The sequence below is a fragment of the Rhincodon typus genome, chromosome 7 (genome assembly GCF_021869965.1).
Source record: "Rhincodon typus isolate 14 chromosome 7, sRhiTyp1.1, whole genome shotgun sequence".
In the NCBI taxonomy this organism is placed as follows: Eukaryota; Metazoa; Chordata; class Chondrichthyes; order Orectolobiformes; family Rhincodontidae; genus Rhincodon; species Rhincodon typus.
In genome coordinates, this window is record NC_063338.1 from 52,509,860 (window position 1) to 52,529,177 (window position 19,318).

The 19,318-nt window shown below is 43.0% G+C and overlaps 1 protein-coding gene across 2 annotated transcripts in view; it reads left to right on the forward strand.

Annotated features, from left to right (window-relative positions):
* Positions 1-2,111: 2,111 nt before the first annotated feature.
* Positions 2,112-19,318, forward strand: part of gpd2 (glycerol-3-phosphate dehydrogenase 2 (mitochondrial)) — a 147,677-nt gene continuing 130,470 nt past the window's right edge. For both annotated transcript variants that reach the window (XR_007262466.1, XM_048599035.1), the window contains exon 1: positions 2,112-2,238. The gene's annotated coding sequence lies outside the window, so the exon portion shown is untranslated. The remainder of the gene's footprint in view (positions 2,239-19,318) is intronic.

The following is a 19,318-nucleotide window of genomic DNA, read 5'->3' on the forward strand; positions in this document are numbered from 1 at the left end:
TTTATGTCTTTATTGAAACCTGTTTGTCCTGGTTTCACAGCACCTCCTGTTTTGGTGGAATATCATTATCTGAAGAGTGGAATCCAGAAGGTAGAATCTTCTGAGCCTGGAAACTCCTCCATGTCTGAGACCCTCCAAATCAAATGACAGAGACAGCTGTATAATTAGTTACTCCTGTCTCAATTTGAGTTAATACTGTGCCAAATATCTGAACCTAGACAAGCTAAGGTAAAACTTTCTGGAAGCAACAAAAGAGAGCCTTCTAATTTTCCATAAGTCATTACGATGGAAGATACTTTGAACATCCCATTAATGCTAAAGGATATGGGGGTGGAATTAAGTACCATCACCATCACTAGAGTAGTATTAGACAAACTAATGGGGCTAAAAACAGATATGTCCCCTGGCCCTGAACGCTTGCATCCTAGGATCCTAAAAGAGGTAGCTACAGAGAAAGCGGATGCATTGTCTGTAATTTTCCAAAAGTCGGTAGATTCTGGAGACGTACCAAAGGATTGGAGAACTGCCTGTGTTATACCCTATTCAAAAAGGGAGGGAGGCAAAAAGTGGGTAACTGAGGCAGATTAGCTTAATATCTATTCTTGGAATAATGTTGGAATCAGTTATTAAGGAACTAGTAGCAGAACATTTGGAAAATCATAATCTAATCAAGCAGAGTCAGCGTGGCTTCACAAAAGGAACATCATGCCTGACTAATTTATTAGAGTATTTTAAGGAAGTGTTAACTAGATGGATCGAGGGGAACTAGTAGATGTGTTGTATTTGGACCTCCAGAAGGTGTTCGACAAGCCACCTCAAAAAAATGTCATAAGAGTCCATGGTGTTGGATCGAGTATATTGGCAGGGACAGAAAATTGGCTGATGGGCAGGAAACAGTAGGTGGGGATAAAGTGTTCATTTTCAGGTTGGCAACCTGTGACCAGTGGGGTTCTACAGGGATCAGTGCCAGGACCCGAACTGTTTACAAATATATATTTATGATCCGGAGGAAGGAAATATGGCCAAATTTGCAGATACAAAAATAGGCAGAGGGTTAGAAACAGCTTGCGAGAGATAGCGATAGCTTAACTAAGTGGGCAAAGGGTTGTCAAAGGGGTATGAGGAAATGTGAACTTCATTTTGAAAGGGAGAATTACAGAACCGAACGCTATTTAAATATAGAAAAAACAGCAGCAAACTGCTACACAAAGGAGCTTGGGAGTACTACTGCATGAAACACAGGAAGCTGGCATACGGGTGCAGCAGGTAATTAGGAAGGCGAATGGAATGTTGGCCCTTATTTCATGGGGTGGCACAGCAGAAGTGCCACTGTCTGTGGGTCAGAAGCCCAAGTTCAAATCTCACCTACCCCAGAGATGTGAGTCCATTAATAACATCTCTGAACAGGTTGATTACAAATATCTACCAAGACTATTGCTGGAACATGGGAAAAGAGGTGATAGGGGCTTGATGACCGGAGCAGAAACAACAGGCTGAAGGGCCTCTTTCCGTGCTGCAAAACAAAAGGATGGACATGAAGTGGGAGAGGAGTGGAAGGCTCTCGCCTGCTGCTATTAGATTAGCTTGTCTAGGTCGAGGTATTTGGCACAGTATACACCCAATTTGAGACAGGAGAAACTAATACAAATGCCTGTGTTCTGATTTGAAGGGTCTTCAATATGGAGAGGGTTTTCCAGGCTGAAAGCGGTCTACGTTCTGGATTCCGAGACAATAAGGTGCAGGGCTGGATGAACACAGCAGGCCAAGCAGCATCATAGGAGCAGAGAGGCCCTGCACCTTGTTGTCTCGGATTCACCAGCATCTGCAGTTCCTACTATCTCTACGTTCTGGATTCCACTCATCAGGTAGTTATATTCCATGAAATCAGGAGGTGCGGTATTTTGGTTGCAATAAAGACATAAAAACAAGGATCATACCGTGATAAGGAACAGTACCTTTAGCTGGCCACGTACAGTACGGAATTACTCCCGGGGCAGGGCTAAGATAACGTCTAATTTAAGAAAACACCCTATTTGCCTCTGATTGGTGCAGTAAAGACGAAAACCAGCCCTACATTGACTGCATCGCCGCAGTCCCATTGGGCAGCTAGAGCTGTCGATCTCTGAGGAAGGTCACGGTCCTGTAAGTGGAAACGTTGTGTAACACCAAGCCTGTTTCATTGAGCTGCAGATCATGGAATTTCCGAGCAGTGATGAAGGAGACCGACTCTGGGATTTGGTAAGTACCTGCGTTGTTAACGATGGGGCTTTTAGGCAGGGTGATGAGAAATGATACAGTAGGTTTAACATCGTGCTGCTATGATATCGGGTCCGGGCAGCGGGGATCGACATCTATCCACAGGTAAGGCCAGTGAGGCACAGGGATGTTGTTATCCGCTTTAGCATCCAGTTTGCACCTTATGCAACATCATTCGTCTCGTACGTGCAATTATTAGGGACTTTCTTTCTATGTACGTACACAGGGTATGTAAAGGCCGTCCTCAGCGGCTGTTTTGCTACTTTCCGTTTCTTTTCCACCCCGCCCGCTGCTGAGCAACGTGTAGATCCCGCCCAGGACAGGGAGCCCTGAAATCCCGAACTTTTGAGTGGCAAAAAATAGTGTCAGTCTTGGGGTGACAACATCATCAGCTCCCACAAACTAATGGTTTACAGGTTCTGAAGGAGTCACAACAAATGCCAAGTGTGTAGCTAAGACCATCTCTGACTAACCTTATTGATGGGACACTGTGTTTGGTAACTTGCTATTCCAGAGAACCTTACTTTCGATTACTTTATGTATTAGCACCGTTATATTTAATACCTAAATTTGATCCCTCTTTTAAAAACCTCATGTCTTCACCATTCTCTGCAGCTTCTTCCAGTTTGTCAGCCTTGTGAGACATTTGCGTCCCCCTAGTTCTGGTCCATCCAGCATCCCCAATTTTAATTGCTCCACCATTGTTTACTGCACTTGAATTGTCTAGACCTTGCCTTCAGGAATTCCCTCCCGAAACCTCTCTGCCCCTCAAGCTCACATTCTTCCCTTCAACCATTCCCTACAACCTATGTTTTTGATTAAGTATTTGGTCATTTCACCTCATATTTCCTTCTGTGGCTTCTGTCGTATTATGTTTTATAACACTTTAAAAAAGACATTGTTTGGTGGAATGGGCAGACAAATGGAACATGAAGTTCATTGCAGTGAAATGTGAAATGATTCATTTTGCCAAGAAGAAGATGAAGAGACAGACTCTAAAAGTTTCAACTCTAAAAGGGGTTCAGGAACAGAGGGACTTCTATCTGTAAATGTGCAAAGATAATTGAAGGTGGCACGGCAGGTTAAGAGAGTGATTAATGAAGTGTATAGTGTGCTAGTATATATGAGTAGAATAGTAGAGTAAGAAGTCCTGTTGAACTTGCACAGGACACTACTGCAGCCTCATTTGGAGTATTGTTTTGAGTTCTGGCTGCCGCACTTTATGAGGGATGTGAAGGAAGTGGATACAGTGCAGAAGAGGTTTACAAGAATAGTTCCAGGGATGAAGAACTTCATTTATGAAGATGGGTTGGAGGAGTTAGGATTATTTTCCTTCGATAAGAGAAGGCTGAGAAGAGATTTTAGAAGGTATTCAAAATCATCACCAGTGTGGACAAAGTGGATAGAAACTGTTCACATGCCTAAGTATTGAGAATGAGATAGCACAGATGTAAAGTGATTGAAACATAAACACATGACGTATGGAAAATCTTTTTTCAGCCCTTGGTTAGTCTAGAATTCACTACGTTGGGAAGAATGGAGGGTGGTTCAATTGAAACATTCAGAAAGGAATTATCCTGTTATCTGGAAAAGACGATTGTGGACGGTTACAGAGACAAAGAGGAGAATTGCATTAAATGAATTGCTCAATTGAAGAGCTGGTGCATACATATTGGGCCAAGTGGCCTCCCTGTGTGCTGTGATTATTTTGAGATTCTGTAAAAAGTCTTGGGATGTTTTATTAAAGACTTCAGACTTGGAATTTGTATTTGCGCCCAGAGATATACTTAATCTGGATGGAAACCAATTAAGTGGTTTAATAGATTACAAAATTTGATGTTAATTACTTGCATAGATAATTGCTGTATGTCCAAGTCTCCTTGATCTTTTACAGCAACCCATTAAACTCTTTACCCCTATTGGATCTCCTTTTATAAAAATTGTCTCACTCTTAAATCTGAAATTGGCATTCCCAGTTGAACTTGTTTCAAGATCTCAGAAATTTGAAACCAGATTTTGAGGTGTAGCAGGATTTGTTTTACTGCAAAATTTTGAGCGTTGTAAATACACATAAAATGTACTATAAATGTAGATCCATCATAATAAAAATAATTTTTGGATATTCTGAAACTGCCACTGCAAGAATGTGGATCAATAAATTGAAACTAGAACTTTGATACTTATAACCAAAATATATATTGTGGATTCAGTGCCTTTCTTGGTCCATCCTTCTTGTTAGAATCATAATTGCTGAGTTGCAACCTTTTCTGATGAAGCTGGGAGGATACTTGTCTGAAACTTGACATCAGCAAAATGAGTTTGATTGGTATGTAACTTTTTTCGGTTGCACTCACAGAACTCCAAGCTACAAAATGTAATACTAGTGCTTGTTTAGACTTTTCATCGAGTCATACAGTATGGAAACTGACCCTTGGGTCCAAATAGTCCACGCCGACTGTGTTCCCAAACTAGACTAGTCCCACCTGCCCGTGTTTAGCCTCCAGTCCTTTTCTACTCATGTACTTATCCAAATACCTTAAAATGTTGTAATTGTATCTACATCCACCTTTTCCTCTGGTAATTAATTCCATACCCGAACCACTCTCTGTAAAAACGTTGCCCCTCCCTTGTGTCCTTTTTCAAACTTTCTCCTTTCACCTAAAACTATGCCCCCTAGTTTTGAACTCCCCCACCCTAGGGAAAAGATTCTTGCTATTCACCTTATCTATGCCTGTTTTGATTTTATAAACCCCTATAAGGTCACCCCTGAACCTCCTATGCTCCAGGGAAAAATGTCCCAGCATATCCAGCCTATTTTTACAGCTCAAAACCTCCATTCCTGGCAACATCCTGGTAAATCTTTTCTGAACCCACTCCAATTTAATAATATCCTTCCTGTATTCGGGTGACCAGAACTGCGCACAGTACTCCAGAAGAGGCCTCACCATGTGCTGTTTAACCTGAACACGACATCCTATCTCCTATACTGTAAGGTCTGAGCTAGGAAGGCAAGTGTGCCAAATGCCTTCCTAACCACCCTGTGTACCTGTGATGCAAATTTCAAAGAATTATATGCCTGAAGCCATAGGTTTCTCTATTTTACAACACTACCCAGGGCACTACCGTTAATTGTTTAAGCCCTGCCCTTGTTTATTTTACCAAATGCAATCCCACACATTTATCCAAATTAAACTCCATCTGCCACTCCTCAGCCCATTGACCAAAATGATCAGAATCTCTTTGTACTCTGAGATAACCTTCTTCACTGTCCACCAATTTTTGGTGGCATCTGCAAACTTACTGACAAATGCCTCCTACATTCTCATCCAGCTTGTTTATACAAAGGACAAACAAAAGTACACCTAGTACCGATCCCTGTGGAACACCACTGATCATAGGCCTCCAGTCTGAAAAACAACTCTTCGCTACCACCTGTCTCCTACCGTTAAACCAAGTTTGCAACCAATTGGAAAGCTCTGAATTTTTACTAATTAGTCTACCATGTTTAGCCTTGTTAAAGGCTTTACTAAAGTCCATGTAAACAGTGTCTACCACTCTGCCCTCATCAATCTTCTTGGTTACTTCTTCAAAAAACTCAATCAAGTTTTTGAGATACAATTTCGCTCACACAAAACCATGCTGACTATTCCTAATCAATCCTTGCCTCTCCAAATGCTTGTAAATCCTATCATTCAGAATCACCCACAACAACTTACCCACCACCGATGTCAGGCTCATAGGTCTATAGTTCCCAGGCTTCTTCTTACAGCCTTTCTTAAATGGAGGCACAACATTAGCCACCCTGTAGTCCTCTGGTTTAGATGAATGTTACAACACAATGAGTGCTCACACCAGCGTAATAATATCAAGATCTAACTAACACTAAAGTTAGATTTCTAAAAAAAAGCATAGAACATTCCAGACAAAAAAATGCTTGCATTTATATAACTCCTTATGATATTCCATTTGCCAAATGAATTGCTTTGAAATACAGTTTCTTGTTATCTCAGTGCCTAATATATTCGTGGGATCACACTTTACAAACAATATCCCAGTTACTCCCATTACCTTTCCTGGATATGTTCTGTCCCACTGACAGGAAAGATCAAGCAGAGGTGGTGGCACAGTGGTATACAGTTAACAGAGTTCCTTGGGAGGCCCCTTTATTAATTCTAGACCCCATGAAGTCTCATGGCATCAGGTCAAATGTAGACAAGGTACACTCCTGCTGATTACCACCTACTCCCAACAGTCTTTATCAGTTAATGAACCAGTACTCTGCCATATTGAGCACAGAAGAAGCAATGGGGGTGGGAAAGGCAGAGAATATAGTCTGAGTGGAGGATCTCAGTATCCATAGCAAAGAATAGGTCGGTAGGGCCATTACTGACTGAGCTGGTCGAGTCCTAAAAGATGTAGCTACGAGACTGGGTCTGCGGCAGGTGGTGACGGACTGACTAAGAAGGAGAAACATATTTGACTTCATCCTCACCGATCTGTCTATCACAGATAGATCTGTCCACATGGTATTGGTAGGAGGGACTATAATATGATTGTTGTGGTAATGAAGTCCCACATCTGTGTTGAGAATACCCTCCACCATGTTGTGTGATATCATCACTGTGCTAAATAGGATAGAACAGATCTAGCAACTCAACTGGGTGGACCATCACACAGCCACAGAATTGTATTTAAACACAATCGGCAATCTCATGTGCCAGAATATTCCCCACTCTATCGTTACCATCAAGTCTACCAATCAAACCTGGTACAATGAAGAGTGCATAGGGAGATGCCAGAAGCAGTACCAGGCAAAAATTGAGTTCTTAATGAGCTGAAGCTACAATTTAAAAGTGCACTTGTGCTGAACAGCATAAGCAGCAAGACATAGACAGGATTAGCAATTTCACACCCAGTGAATCATTGCAGTCCTGCCACATCCAGTTGCTTAGTGGTGACAGGCAATTAAAATATGCACTGGAAGAGCAAGCTTCACAAATATCCCTATCGTCAAAGATTGGGGAGCCCAACACATCAGTGCACAATATAAGGCTAATGCATTTACAACAATCTTCAACCAGGAGTGCTGATTGCATGATTGATCACAGCCTCCTAGAGAGATCCCCAGCATCAGATGCTAGTCTTCAGCCAATACTATTCACTGCACATGATATGAAGACATGTTGGAGCACTGGATCATGCAAAGCTGTGGTCTCTGGCAACATTCCAACTGTTATACTAAAGATCTGTGCTCCAGAACATGCCACAAACATAGCCAAGCTGTTTCAGGACTGCTACAAACTTGCATCTACTTGACAATGTTGAAAATTTCTCATGTATATACATAAAAATCAGGACAAATCCAACCCAGCCAACTACATCAGTCTCCTATTGATTATCAGTAAAGTGATGGAAGGTGTCACCAACAGTGCTATCAAACAACACCTGCTCAGCAATAACCTGCCCAGTGACGCCCAGTTTGGGTTCCACCAGGGCCGCTCAACTCCTGACCTGATTACATCTTTGGTTCAAACATGGACAAAAGAGCTGAATGCCAGAGGTGAAGTGAGAGTGGTAGCCCTTGCCGATAAGGCCATATTTGACTGAATGTGACATCAAGGAATCCGAATAAAATGAGTCAATGTGAAATACTAGAGACTTACTTAACAAAAAGGGAAGTGGTTATGTTTGCTGGAGGTTTTTTATCTCGGCTACAGGAAATTTCTGCAGGAGTTCCTGAGGGTAGTGACCTAGGCCCAACCATCTTCAACTGCTTCATCAATGACCTTTGTGGCACCATAAGGTCAGAAGTGAGTATGCTCGCTGACGACTGCACAATGTTTAGCATCATTTGTGATTCCACAGACACTGAAGCAGAATATATCTAAATGCAGCAAGACCTGGACAATATCCTGGTTTGGGCTGACAAGTGGCAAGAACATTTGCACCATACAAGTGCCTGATAGTAGCCAACTCCAACATGCAGCATCTAATCATTGCCCCTTGGCATTCAGTGGCTTTACCATCTCTGAATCTCCCACTATCAACACCCTGGTCTAGCCATATAAATTACTATTTCTATAAGAACAGATCATAAGCCAGGAATTCTGCATTAAGTAACTCACCACCTGAATCCCCAAAACTTGTCCTCCATCTACAAGACCCAAGTCAAGATTGTGATGGAATGCTCGCCACTTGCCTGAATGAGTAAAGTTCCAGCAACACTCAAGAAGCTTGATACTATCCAGCACAAAACAACCCCTTTGATTGCTACTGCAATAAAATTTCACTTCCTGCAGCACTGATGCTCGGTAGCAGCTGTGTGTACTATATACAAGATGCAGAAATTCACCAAAGCTCCTTAGAAAGCACCTTCGACTCCCATGACCATTACTGTCTGGATGGACAATGGAGGCAGATACAAGGAAACACCAAGTGCATGTTCTGTTCCAAGCCCCTAACCATCCTGATTTGGAAAATTCTTGCTGTTCTTTCAGTGTCACTGATTCAGAATCCTGGAATTCTCTCCCACCAGCATTCTGGGTCTATCTACACCAAATAGACTGCAGCGGTTCAAGAAGGCAACTGACCACTACCTTCTCAAGGGCAACAAGGGAAGGGCAATAAATGCTGGCCCAACAAGCAGTGTCCACTTCCCATGAATAATGAAAAAAAAATTACAGTTGCTGACATTGCTATAGAGATAAGTTTGGACAAGCATTTTCAGTTTCATATGGATGAGAATATCAGAACCAATTTATATAGAACAACTGAAATGTTCTGTTTGTCTTAGCCATGGATAGAAACACCAAGTGAAACCATTAGAAATGTGTAGAACACCAAGCCGAGTTCTGTGTACCAACTGAACAAACATATTTATTAGAATTGGCAAAAAAAAAGCCTCATCTAACTCAATCATCATTGCCCCATCTTCCCCTCTCTGACGTTCCTCATGTACCACATAATGAACTACACCTTCCTCTTCCTCTTCAGAGGATTTATCTTGGTCCTGCATTTCCTCCACATGTAGCAAATGCCCTTTTGATAGCTGAGATTATGAAGGGCATGGCACGCCACACTAATGCAGAGCACTCTCTAGGCTATACTACAGGGCAGTGTTATTGTTTAATCCTACAGTCATGATGACTGCAGTAGCCCCACAGAACCCCTCAAATTCTTGTCCTTAGAAAATAAAACAGAAATCTGCTTCTCCCTCTTTGGAGGTGCTGTTTTCCATGTTGAGATTTTATTGTGCAATTGAGTTTCATATCAGTTTGCTGAGGCTCTAGTATTGTGATCAAATGAGTGACATGCAGGGTCCGCATGTGACCTACAATTTAACCCCTACTGTCCATGTTCCCTGTTACATTGTGATCCCTGTGAACTTTCACACATCCCCATTTCAGTTGAACCTGTTTATGTGGCCATTTAATATGGCTTCTTTACCTCCAGAGCACTTGATGCCCTTGTTGACCCTGTTTGCCTCTCATCTCCCTTCAAGATCACACAGGGACCTCTGCACCACCAGCCTTGTCCTGTTATCTGCAACTAAGTGGTATAAATGTGACCCTTTCTCAATGATCGAATATTATGAGAGTCATCCCCAGATTTGAACTGTCCTCAATCTTTGACAATGCTGTGGATTGAGTGCTGAAATCCATGGGTTATCTGTGACACTGCTCCCACCTCCACCCCTGACTGTTTGTGGCCTATCCCCTGGACTCAAATGGACATGTCAGCCTCGACTGAATGCGGACTGAGATTACATAGCACCCGAAAGGACCAAACTACAAGTGCTACACTGCTTCTATTGGACTGACTGTGGCCCTAACTCTGTCTACACTGATGACGAGAAACCTGATATTCTTAGGCAAGAGTGGTAGACATTGTCTACGTGGACTTTAGTGAAGACTATGATAAAGTTCTGCTTGGTGGACTGGTTAGTAAAGTTGGATGCCATGGGATTTAGGGAGAACTTGCCAATTGGATGCAAAATTGGCTTGACGGTAGGAGACAGAAGGTGGCGGTGGTGGAGGGTTGTTTTTCAGACTGGAGGCCTGCACCAGCGGTGTTCACAGGGATCGGTGTTGGGTTCACTGTTGTTTGTTATTTATATGAATGATTTGATTGAGAATTTAGGAGGCATGGTTGGTAAGTTTGTGGATGACACCAAAATTAGTGGTAAAGTGGACAGAGAAGAAGGTTATCTAAGATTACAAAGGGATCTTTATCCATTAGGCCAGTGGGCTGAAGAGTGGCACATGTTTAGTTTGGATAAATGCGAGGTGTTGCATTTTGGTAAGACGAACAGGGGTGAACAGAGAGACCTATTGCGGTTTAACTTAAAACCATAAGAAATAAGAATATGAGTAGGCTGTTGGGATCCTTGAGCCTGATCCACCATTCAGTAGTGAATCTGACATACCTCACGTCCACTTTCCTGCCCTTTCCCCTTAACCCTGCTTACTTGATGGATTTAAACTGCCTTTGCTGAAAGATGGTGTCCCTTAGATTCCCACTGTCCTGAAAAAGGCCGAAACTCCAGGGAACTGGCTGGCCAAAAGCTAATTCATTCTACTGAATGGTGAAACTTTGATTATTGCAATACATTTGAAGCGATGTAAAACAAATTATGCCATTTACTTCATTTTGATGATTTGATTGAATTCCATTCTCAGCTTTGAGAAATAGTTCAGTTCAACTTATAATCTTTAAATAAAAAATAAATTAGCTCTGTATTCTGCCTGCATAATGCACTAGCTACAGCTCTGTACAGTTGTGTGGACTCATAGAAACTGATGCTGCTGATTGCCTCAATTCTTTGACCTTCAGAGCTGTTGTTCAGGTGGTCTGCAATTACTTTTCCAAATGTCTGCTCCCAAGAATGAGGCATCTTCTTTTATAGGTGGCCACTGTTGCTAACCATGGTGTGGATTTTGCCTCCTGTGGGCTATTTTACCTGATATGACAATGCTTGTTATCCCTTGCAACATAAACTAGTTGTGGGTATTGTGATATTGAATAATCCAGCAGACATTTGTTATAACTCTCTAATACAACCAAATATCACGTCACATTTCTCAGGCATGTAAGTGTTTGTGCTAACACTAAATTGTTAAGTTTCACAGAGAAGCATCCTTCTTGTAATCTGTCATACATTGAGTGATTCCTGGGCTAAGGTGGAATATGAGACCTAATAACCTCAGGTCACATACTGTGTTACAGGGATGATATCATGAAAGATATACTGACATTCTGGTCATGAGACAAAACACAACATGAATGTCAAGCCTTGAATGTTAACTGTGCTTGTATATAGCATTATGCATGGGTAAAATAAAAACTGCGGATGCTGGAGATCTGAAACAAAACCAGAAATTGCTGGAGAAATTCAGCAGTTCTGGCAGCATCTGTTGGAGGAAAGCAAAGTTAATTGCATCATAAGTTCCCACAGATGCTGCTGGACCTGCTGAATTTCTGTACCAATTTGTTTTTGTATTATAAATGGGTGACCCATTTGTTACAGCCATAGGGGTAGCATTGAAACCCAGTTTAGGGGTGGCACAGTGGCTCAGTGGTTAGCACTGCTGTCTCACACCACTAAGGACCCAGGTTCAATTTCACCTTTAGGTGACTATCTGTGTGAAGTTTGCACATTCTCTCACTGGGTGGTCTGGTTTCCTTGCACAGTCCAAAGATGTGCAGATTGGGTGGTTTGGCCACGGGCTACAGGGATAGGGCGGGGTGGTGCTGGGTCTTGGTGGGATGCTCTTCAGCGGTTTGGTGCAGACTCGATGGACTGAATCATCTCTTTCTGCACTACGGGATTCTATGATTTAACCCTGCACATTGTTAAAGGGGATTAGTAAAAATGGTGGCATTTAGTAACCAAGGGTATTGCTGGTGTCCATCTTTAGATGAATCCAGTGGTAATGCTTGGACTAATATCATGAATACTAGACTTGATGAAATTTTTTATCTGCACACTTAAACCAAATGGGTGGGGAGAGCTGTAATAATTTAAAACCAAAAAAATCTGTCAATGGGGGTGGTGACCAACATACTCCCAGAGATGGACTGACCATTAAATATTATGATAGACTGTTTGCTGCAGACTTGACTTATCTTCCAGGGTTAATCTTGGTCTTGAGAGACCTTACAGTAAAGGGATGTGAGGATTGCTCTTCGGAAGGAAATGTGCCTTTATAGCATTGCTTGTGGTTCAGGAGAAGCGGGATAAGTCATAGAGTCAAACAGCATGGAAGCAGACACTTCAGCCCAACTTGTCCATGCCAACTTGGTTTCCCAAACTAAACTAGTCCCATTTACCTGTGTTTGGTCCATGTACCTCTAAACCTTTCCTTTTCATGGACCTGTGCAAATTAATTCAAATATTATAACTGTACCTGCATCTACCATTTCTTCTGGCAGTTCCTACAAACCACCTTCTTTGTGAAAAAGTTGCCCCTCGGGTCCCTTTTAAATATTGCCCTCTCGCCTTAAAATTACGCTGCCTCGTTTGAATTCCCCTACCCATTCACTTTATCTATGTACCCGTCTGCAGAAGGCCCAGAGCTTTCCGACCTCGGCATAAGAGAAGTGTGGTGCCAATTCTGGCTCAGAGTGCCAGACCTGCTGTGATTTTTCAGCGATTTCTGTTTCAGTTTCAGATTTTCAGCATCTTTTTGGTTTTTTTGTTGTCTACTGGCTCCACATGTCCTGGAAGACTGTGACAGAACTGTGCCAGATGTTGGAGTGGGATCTGAGGGCTCCAGGAGTGAGAGACTACCCTCTCCACTGGTTGTGGAGGCAACGCCTCTCTGTATGGCCTTGTGACCCAATCCTTCCAGGGAGTGACGGGCGACCTATATGGGATCTCAGTCATAGAGTCACAGTAATGGAGTCATACAACACAGAATCAGACCCTTCGGTCCAACTGTCCGTGCTGACCATAATCCCAAACTAACCTAATCCCACTTGCCTGCGCTTGGCCCGTGCTGCTCCAAATATTTCTTATCTATGCACTTATCCTAATGTCTTTTAAATGTTGTGACTGTATCTGCGTCCACCACTTTCTCTGGAAGTTCATTCCACATGCGAACAACTCGCTGTCTAAAAAAAATTGTGTCTCATGTCTTTTTTAAAATCTTTCTCCTCTCACATTAAAATGTGCCCCCCAGTCTTGAAATTCCCCATCCTAGGTAAAGGACACCTGCCATTCACCTTATCTGTACCCCTCATGATTTTATAAACCTCTATAAGGTTACCTCTCAACTTCTTACATGCCAGGGAAAAAAGTCCTAGCTATCCAGCCTGTCCTTAGAACTCAAACTCTTCAGTCCTGTTAACATCCTTGTAAATCTCTTCTGCAGTTTCTCCAACTTAATAATATTCTCCCTATAGCAGGTCTACCAGAGCTGTACACAGTACTCCAAAAGTGGCCTAACCAACGTCGTGTACAACTGCAACATGATGTCCCAACTCCTATATTGAATTGTCTGAGCGCTGAAGGCAAATAAGCCAAATGTCTTCGTTACTGTCTCTCCAAGCGTACATTCTTCCTCACCATGGAAGTTCCCTACTCACATCAGGGATCAAGTCACTTTCTTCATGATATAAGGGATCAGAGCCGCAATGCACCTTTCCCCACCCACTGTTTGTTGGAGATTGATTGAGTTCAATTTCTAGATTCAGGATCCCTGCCATTTCCTCGTTTCATCTGGAATGAGAAATAACTTGTATGGCTTCTGCTGATAGAGAGCTAAAACTTTGCCTTGCTTCTTTTGCAATTTCTTCTCTAGGATATTGATTATTTGTCTGATTGAGATACCGTACACTTTCTCTGTAATTTTTTTTCCTATGAGAAATGAATGGAGAAAGACTGAAGAAAACTGCAGGACTGACGGATTAGGAAATCCTCGTGCATGCAACACTGAAAGCTAGCATCCAAGTTCAGCGGCGAATAGGGAAGTCATATGGACTGATGGCGTTTATTTCAAAGGGGAATAGAGTATTAAAAAAGGCAGGGGAGTCTTTCTAAAATTATACAAGGGACTAGACAGAGGAGAGGTTAAGTATATTGGGATTTTACTCACTGGAGTTGAGAAGAATATGAGGTGAGCTTATTGAAACATGTAAGGTTCTTGGGGGCTGGATAAAGTAGACAGAGAGATTGTTTCTCCTTGCGCAATAGTTTGAACGAGGTGGGGCATAATCTCAGACTGAGGGGTCCCCCATTTATGACAGATGAAGAGGAATTTTGTTCTCTCAGAGAATAGTTAATTCTTTTTTATTAATTCTGGGACATGGGTGTCGCTGGCTGACCAGCATTTCTTGCCCATTCCCAGTTAGAACATAGAACATTACAGCACAGTACAGGCCCTTTGGCCCACGATGTTCTGCCGAACTTTTACCCTAAACCTAAGGTCTATCTAACCTCCACCCCTACCTTATACTATCATCCATATGCCTATCTAATAGCCGCTTAAATGCCCCTAATGAGGCCAACTCCACTACCCTCTCCGGCAATGCATTCCACGCCCCTACCACTCTCTGAGTAAAGAACCTACCTCTGATGTCTCCCCTATATCTACCTCCACTCACTTTAAAATTATGCCCCCTTGTAAAAGCTACCTCTGCCTTACGAAAAAGTCTCTGGCTGCCCACTCTATCTATACCTCTGATCATTTTCTACACCTCTATCAGGTCACCTCTCATCCTTCGTCGTTCTAAAGAGAAAAGCCCCAGCTCTCTCAACCTTTCCTCGTAAGACCTTCCCTCCACTCCAGGAAACATCCTGGTAAATCTCCTCTGCACCTTTTCCAACACTTCCACATTTTTCCTGTAATGGGGCGACCAGAACTGGACACAATGTGGCCGAACCGGGGTTTTGTATAGTTGGAGCATAACTTCATGGCTCTTGAACTCAGTCCCTCTACTAATGAAAGCTAACATACTATATGCCTTCTTAACAACTCTATCCACCTGGGTGGCAGCTTTCAGGAAACTGTGAACATGAATCCCAAGATCCCTCTGCTCCTCCATACTGCCAAGAATCTTTCTGTTGACCCTGTATTCTGCTTTCAAGTTTGTCCTTCCAAAATGAATCACCTCACACTTTTCAGGGTTAAACGCCAACTGCCACTTCTCAGCCCAGCTCTGCATCCTATCAATGTCCCTTTGTAACCTAGAACAGCCCTCCGCACTATCCACAACTCGACCCACCTTCGTATCGTCCGCGAACTTACTAATCCACCCTTCCACTCCTACATCCAAATCATTTACAAAAATCACAAATGGAAGAGGACCCAGAACAGATCCTTGTGTTACACCACTCATAACTGAGCACCATGTTGAATGTTTTCCGTCCACTACCACCCTTTGTCTTCTAAGGGTCAGCCAATTCTGAATCCAATCGGCCACATTTCCCCCTATCCCATGCCTCCTTACTTTCTGCTTGAGCCTACCATGCGTTTGAACCTTATCAAACGCCTTACTTAAATCCATGTATACCACATTCACTGCTCTACCTTCATCCACGTGTTTGGTCACCTCTTCAAAGAATTCAGTAAGGTTTGTGAGGCATGATCTACCCCTCACAAATCCATGCTGACTACTGTTCTCCTTGAGAAGGTGGTGGTGAGCTGCCTTCTTGAACTGCTGCAGTCCTCCTGCTATAGGTTGACCCACAATGCCATTAGGGAGGGAATTCCAGGATTTTGACCCAGCGACACTGAAGGAACGGTGATATATTTCCAAGTCAGGATGGTGAGTGGCTTGGTGGAGAACTTTCAGGTGGTGGTGTTCATCCTTCTAGATGGAAGGGGTTGTGTGTTTAGAAGGTGTGTTTAAGGATCTTCGGTGAATTTATGTCGTGTATCTTTTGATAGTACACACTGCTGCTACTGAGCGTTGGTGGTGGGGAGAGAGGATGCTTATGAATGTAGTGCTAATCAAGCGGGCTGCTTTGGCCTGGATGGTGTCAAGCTTCTTGAGTGTTGTTGGAGCTACACCCATCCAGGCAAGTGAGTATTCCATCACACTCCTGATTGTGTCTTGTAGATGATGGACAGGCTTTGGGGAGTCAGGTGGTGAGTTACTTTCCACAATATTCCTAGCTTCTGACCTCCACTTGAAGCCTCTGCGTTAATGTGGCGAGTGTGGTTGAGTTCCTGGTTAATGGTAACCCCCAGGATGTTTATACTGGGGGATTCAGTGATGGTAACATCATTGGATGTCAAGAGGCGGGTGGTCAGATTGTCTCTTATTGGTGATGATTATAGCCTGGCATGTGTGTGGTGTGAATGTTACTTGCCAGCAACCTAAGCCTATGCCTGGCTATTGTCCAGATCTTGTTGCATGTGAACATGGACTGCTTCAGTATCTGAGGAGTCGTGAAAGGTGCTGAACATTGTGCAATCTTCGGCGAGCATCCCCACTTCTGACCTTATGATGGAGGGAAGGTCATTGATGAAGCAGCTGAAGATGGTTGGGCCTAGGACACTACGCTGAGGAGCTCCTGCAGAGATGTCCTGCAGCTGAGACGATTGACCTCCCACAACCACAACCACCTTCCTATGTGTCAGGTATGACTCCAACCAGGAGAGTTTGACCCCTGACACCCAATTATTCAGTTTTGCTCGGGCTTCTTGATGCTACACTCAGTCAAATGCAACCATGATGTCAAGGACTATTACTCTCACCTCACCTCTGGAATTAAGCTTTTTTGTCCAATATTTGGACCAAGACTGTAATGAGGTCAGGGGCTGAGTGGCCCTGGCTGAATCCAAACTGGGCATCACTGAGCAGGTTATTGCTGAACAGTTTCTGCTTGATTGCACTGTTGACAATGCCTTCTATCACTTTATGGATGAATAAGAGTAGATTGCTGGGGCAATATTTGGTTGGGTTGCATTTGTCCTGCTTTTTGTGTACAGGACATGCCTGGGCAATTTTCCATGTTGTTGGGTAGATATCAGTGTTGTAACTGTACTGGAGCAGCTTGGCTAGGGGAGCAGCAAGTTCTGGAGCACAAGTCCTCAGTACTATTGCCGGAATGTTGTCAGGGCCTGTAGCCTTTGCAGTAACCAGTCTTTCCAGCCATTTCTTGACATCATTTTGAGTGAACTAAATTGGCTGAAGACTGGTATCTGTAATGCTGGGGAACACTGGAGGAGGCCGAGATGGATCATCCACTTGGCACTTCTGGCTGAAGCTTGCTGCGAATGCTTTAGCCTTAGCTCAGTGTTGTCTGTGAAATTCATTACCACAGAGGGCACTTGAAGCTGGGCCGTTTAGTATATTCAAGGCTGAGATAGATTTTTAATCAGTAAATCAAGGGTTATGGGGATAAGGTGCGAAGGTGAAGTTGAGGATTATCAGATCAACCGTGTTTTTGTGCTATATAACTCTATTACTATCGAATTGAATGGAGGAGCAGAGTTGATGGACCAAATGGCCTACTTCTATTCCAACATCACTGATCTTAAGTACTTAATTTTAAACAAAATGTGTTAATTTTGTTTTCAAATATCAAACTAAAAACAATTATATTTAACCAATGTAATTAACACAGGTTCAATTTTATCAAATAACTGGAATGTGGTGGATCATGTCTTACTAGTGAGACAGGTTAATATGTAAGTCTCTCATGAATAAATACTTGAGAAGCCTGAGGCCTGGAGCTCGAAGCTAAAATGTTGCAATTTACATTTTGTAGTTTGAAGTAAGATGAATAATATGTGATCACAGAAAAAGTAAACAAGTTAATGAAGTAAAACGTATGACACATGCTTTACTGTATTTTTGAGGAGAGAGATGGTGTTCAGATTCTGTAGTCCCTTCTGGATAAACAGCTCCTTCCACTGACTTGTGGATACTTAGAAAATGTTTTTCAATTAAATAACCAATTATTTGAATGAAAAATGAACAGCCAGGGTGCCTAAGGCCCAGCTAATGAAATCTTCACACTTTGCAAATGAGGCTGCTTCGAGCTCGAAACAGTTCACATTGTGCAAGCTTTTCAGAAAGTGGTGAGTTGTTAATCCAACAAACTGTAAAGGGATTACAGAGCCCACTCTAGCCTCAAACTTTATATACTTCTGCCCACAGAACAAAAAACCCCATTCTTTTTTCCCAGTACTGCTTAACCAACAGACCATGCACTTAACCTGTCTGTAGCTACATCTTACCTAAACACTCTCTCTAAGTCACTGTTGGGGTTCCCAGTGGCCACTGTAGACCTATAGCTTGTCATTGCCCAGTTGGTGAACACCACATACCGGCCAGCCGTCAGACAATTCCAAACACAAGCGTTTTATTTACAGCCAGTAAAAGGGAACACAAATAAAACCAACGGATGCTGAAGTTCCACATACAGTACAGATGAACTGCTGACATCGTGACGATGATTTTACAGTCCACGATGATCTGCTGTATCCACCTCTCCTCTGTAGGAAATGGGCAACAATAAGGTTCTGTTTGGCTCAAACTGCCTGGCACTCAGATATGGATAAAGATAGCTTCCTCCTCCCCAATGTCCTTGTGTCCTCATTGGAAAATTGCTTCCATACTTCCAGATCTTCAGCATCCAGCACATCCCCTCGTTGCTTGTTTCCAATTGTACAGAGCACATCACACTCAGAATGATGCAGCACACTGTCCAGACTATAGTGGAGGGACCCCCCTCAGACTGGTTCAAGCAGAAGAACTACACCTTCAACAGCTGTATTGTCTGCTCTGGCACAGCTCTGCTCAAAGTATGAGCAGCATTTTTATCTGTGTTCTGTTTCAGTCAGGGGTTGTGAAATGATGTCATCAGCCTTGGTTGTAGTGGGCAGCCCTTGCTCTCCAGTAACCAACCTTGTAACGTTCCTGGATCCTCCAATGCCATGGGTACATGGGAGTGCCCCATGTTGATGAATTCCACAGTGTTGTGACATGGCCTTCTCAGTGCCATGTGTATATAGTCCATGTTACCCTACACCTGAGTGACACCAGCTATCTTCCCAAAACATCCTGCCTGGCCTGTAGCACATTGCCATTGGAGAGGGTAGTCTCTCAC